Below are 4,892 nucleotides of genomic sequence, written 5' to 3'. Positions count from 1 at the left end.
ATATATATATATATAAAAGAGAGAGAGAGAGAGAATTTTTTAATATTTATTTTTCAGTTTTTTGGTAGACACAACATCTTTATTTTATTTTTATGTGGTGCTGAGGATCGAACCCAGCGACCCACGCATGCCAGGCAAGCATGTTACCACTTGAGCCACATCCCCAGCCCTATATTTATTTGTAAGGTTCCCAATGCTGGTTATGGAGGAGGGTCAATTAAAAAACAAAACATCAGAATGGCAATAAAAACAGCCCTGATTTTGAGTTCCAGAGCACTCAAGTACTACCCAATGGAGAAACCATAAAATGTTTGTACAACATAAAAGAAAAAAGAAAGATTCCTTTTAAAATGCTGTCTTTGCCAACATAGTCCTGGAAAAACAAAGTTTTATTAAAAAATTGAGATTCCTTCCAGTGCTTCATTTGTCAGATAAATGTAGCCTGCAGCACAAAAACAAATTCTTAATAAAGTTGAAATGCACAGTGATTATGTTTTATTTATCATGCTTGTATTTTTCTAGCAATTTTTATTTTTCTATTATTCCCAACATTTTTAATTTCCCATGTGCCTGGGATAGAATTTGAAATTAAAACAACAATTAAACCAAATCTCCATCAAAGAGCTTTCCTGCTAAGTACAGCCAGAGTTTTCTGATTTAACAGGGTAACACATTTATTATTTGCTGGTGGCAGAAATCTAATTCACTACTGGGGAATTCTGACATCTAAATTCTACATACTGAGATGCTGGAGGAGAACTAGAGAGAAGGTCCCTGATTTTAATTTGCTTATTCTTATTTAGGAAAAAAGTGAACTCTTGAGTCATACTGGCTCACTTTCCTTAGCATCAGTCATTCTGCATTTCCTTAAGCCTGGAGTGTGTTTCTATGTAAATAAACGATGTAGTTCACTTGGGGATAAAAGTCACAGTATTGAGAGATTATAAAGACCTATTAGATCATCCGGTCTGGCCCATAAGAGATAGTCCCTAGATAGGGAACGTAACTGTTAGTCTTTGCCAAGAAGCCAAGAAGAAACAGTTGGCAAAAATATTTTCCATGCTTTTTTGGTTTAAACTTATCTAAGAGTGCTTCGATCACTTCCCAAGTAGGGGACTAGTGAGATTATCTTTAAACAGTTCACTTATCAGGGAGACACACTTATCTGAGTTGACAATGTTCCACTTGCCTCCATTTGTCAAAGAAATGATCTTGTTTGCAAAATATGAATAGTGAAGAATCTGTTCTTTGAACTTCCCAAGAAGTTTCCCTTCAGTAAAGAAAATCCAAAGGCCAGTTCTTCCCAAACTGTTTTTTCCCTATTTTCACTAGTTTCTGAGAAATTAGATATTATAACATGGATTTGTACAAAGTAGAAAGTGAATTCAAAGACAATATCATTACAACTTAGTGCTTTCCAATTCAAACTATTTTCCATATTACATAGAATATGAAATATTTTTGAAGCTTCAAGCTTAGAGCAGTTTGGCATTATGATAAAGATCAAAGTAAAGCAGCAATGGGAACCCTAAAGAAATAGTAAAGATACCTACTCTGGTAACTATTCCCTTTGTTCTGTTGTTCTTACATCCTACTTTAATTACATTCTACATTTTCCCCCTACTGAGGTTATATTCAGAAAATTGCCAATACTATTGCAAAAGAAGTCCCCAGTACACCCATATGCGCGCCCGCACACACACACACACACACACACACACACGCACACATGCACAAACACACAGATAGAAAAAGAAAGTTGCAGGGGATGAGTTGATAATATAAAGAAATATTAATCTAAACTTTTAAAATAAAATTACTTCTCATCCGTTAAACACAAATCAACCTGACCCATGAAGAAAATCTTCTAATTTTATTGAGTTAGAATTTCTAGCATCAGTATGATATATTTGCATCAAGTGAGATTATATTACATTAGAAATGCTATTGAAAAAAATAATAACATGGCCCTTGACTTCTGTCTATATCCTGAGTCAAGAGGTTACATTCCATTTAAGCTTGTAACAAATTTGAGGATTTTGGAGTAACTTCTCAAGACCTTCCATGTGCACTGAGCATGCACTGTGAGTTAAGCCTTTTGCCAGATTTTTGTGAAGAATTATAAAGGAGGTATTAGATACGGTCCCTGTCCATCCAGAGCTTATGGTATATCATGGGAAAGATAAATATCAATTCCCTTATTGCTCATTTTTCACACAAGATATAAAGTGAGTGACTCTAACTTGTGCTATCTGGCCTAATGCTGACTTTAGATGTTGAATCAGAATCAGGACAAAACTGCACATTAGATGGGGAAACTGAGGGAAGTTTAATGCAAGGATTACTTACAAAGATTGGGCAAAGTTGGGGAGACCAACAAGGATGGTGAGGTGTCCCAGGAGCAGCCCAGGACTAAAAGAACAAGGAGAGGGAGTGGCTCTCAGAAGCTGGAGTTAAGAGTTGGAATGGTCTGAGGTAGACTCCTTCAGTAAGAAATGAAGCCAGGCCCACCCATGGCCAGCAGGGAGACAGTCAGGGGACTTAGTACCCTAAACTCTCTCTACTTTCCTTGCAACTTCTTCTTGGTGACTTTCTTTCACCAAACCCATTCAGAAGCAGATGGGGTGAGGGTGGCAGGAGGGAAAGGTTGAGGCCATGCCTGAAGTTAGCTTCTGAGAGCAAAGAGCACAAGCAGGATAGAACAAGGTGGAGACTAGCTGGCAAGGCAGGGGGAGCCAACCGAGGCGGCTCCACTTAGAAGCACTTGAGGTCATGGGGTAATGGGTATGCTGTGTTCAGAACTAAACATTTTGGTAGATTAGTTAAGAGTAATATTTAATTTGTAGCAGAACATTTTGGCATTTTCCCATCAGAAGAAATCAGAGAGTCAATGCTAACATGAGCTTCCAACTCAACTCATAGAACATAAATGGTAAAAATCTAGTTTAGCCAATATTCTGCCAAGCCGAGGTCTATAATTGGCGCTTTTACATGTCAAACAACTATATGAGATAAATTTAGCTTTGTAATGCTGACCTTGAAGCATACAGGATTCTGAATCACTTAAAAACCTTAAGAAATGTTAAACTGTGCTTAGTAGAGCCTTAGGTTTAAACAGAAGGTATTTTAATAACTGGTCATTCATGCATCTCATATATGGCAATTCTATTAAAATGATTAACCAGAAAACTGCTCCTTGGTCATAGCAGGTAATAAAAAGTTTACTTCCCATAAATGTGTTTTGTACCTTTCTGTTCAGTCTTTGGGGAGATTTTCTCCTTTAATTATGCTTGATTTAATACACGTTTTGCATATTGGTTCCAGTATTTTGGCAGCAGTTCATTACTCAATAATAAAAAGCTACAAATAGATTAAAACTCCCAGTTCCTTAGAGGGCTTAGAGCATACATCTTGAGTGTGCCATTTATGTGCTGAAGTTGCTGGTTAGCAGTTGACCCGAAGCAGCAGATCACTATAACACTGCAGTTTTACCACTGAGCATGATCTGTCCCAATATGGAATTCAAGTTATGATTTGAATTCTATACATTTTATTCAAATTTTAAAATGGCAACCACAGAACACTCAGGGCCTTATTCATCAAACAATGAGTCATTCTGGAATTCCTGTCCCTCCATCCTGGGCTTGTTGAACTTTTATACATAAAATCTGGCTGCCTTAGAGGCAACGGAATCAATACTGAACACTGCATCAGCCTGTCTGGGAAGTATATCTGGAAGTTTCCAGGTCCATGAGAGAAGCTGCATCCTCACTCGTCTCCCCTGTCCCAGTCCTCAAAGCCAGAGTAGTTGTCTGACAGCAGGACTGGGCAGTAATCAACAATGTATGTCCACCAAATGTTTCAAAGACTATAAATAACAAGGAAAATTTGATGGTTATTTGGTAGAGCTAAACTGGGAAGATAAACCCCTAAATGTTTTCTTGATCCAGATTTTTTTTTTCTTGTTTGGAACAAAGAGGGAATAATTCTTCAGGTTTTGAGGAAATGGAAAATCTTGATTTTAGTTTGGGATCACAATTCGTAAACAATAAAAGATATAAAAAAGGAAAGACTTTTTTAACATCCTATGGAAATAAGAAGTGATCCCAACTAAGATTTCCCTGGCGGGTTCTCACAAATGAGTGAACAATAAGATCACAAATATAAACTTTTTGTATGGCCACACAGAGCACATAGTCTACTTTCAAGAAATTTCCCAGTGAAAAAATTTCAGTGTAATCATAACATATTGATTTTTGTGGGAGCCTTGGTTCCTTTCTAAAATAGATTGACTCACCTTCCTTATACCTGAATAGCACAGAGGAGAGTCAAGATGCACAGAAGTAGGATAAGGAAGAAAGTCACAGCTAGGTCATCATCCACCACTTTGGGTCTCACTGTAGAAAACACCCCATCATGCTTTCTGCAATGGTTATTCAGAGAGTCTTCTTTCCCTGTTTGTGCCTTGAAAGGTTGTACCTCATTTCCCTCTGCTAGAACTGGAAGGACTTATTAAAGCCATGGAAAGAAAACGCAGAAGGCAGAATCCTCCCCTAGATAAGGCTCAAGCCTTATCACCTGTGAGGTTCCATGAACTTCTCCCCTCCTCCACCCTCCCTAATGCACCATATAGAGAGGGCTCTCATGCTGCAAAGATGTCATATATATTTTCTCTTCACTCAAAGCTTCCTGAATAAAGGGAGATCTATTTGTCTCCATGGTGTTTTCGCCATTAACAGTATCAGAGCTGCAGGAACACAATGGGAGATGTGTTTTCCCTTAACCTCTTGACTCAGAGATGTCCTGATGCTAAACGTTATTGCATTTTGCATTAGCACAGAACAGTGGGAGTTCTGTGACTGATGTAAAAGGGTTGAGAAGGGCCACAGAAG

The 4,892-nt window shown here is 37.9% G+C and overlaps 1 long non-coding RNA gene across 3 annotated transcripts in view; it reads right to left on the bottom strand.

Moving 5' to 3' along the window:
- The window catches only part of LOC124088890 (uncharacterized), a 259,076-nt gene that overhangs the window by 42,540 nt on the left and 211,644 nt on the right, over positions 1-4,892 (bottom strand). The window lies entirely within an intron of this gene.

This window comes from Marmota monax, unplaced genomic scaffold (assembly GCF_021218885.2).
Source record: "Marmota monax isolate L192 unplaced genomic scaffold, Marmota_monax_Labrador192_F-V1.1 WCK01_AAM20220418_F8-fsc00081, whole genome shotgun sequence".
Lineage (NCBI taxonomy): Eukaryota > Metazoa > Chordata > Mammalia > Rodentia > Sciuridae > Marmota > Marmota monax.
This window is presented reverse-complemented; position numbering and strand designations above follow the sequence as displayed.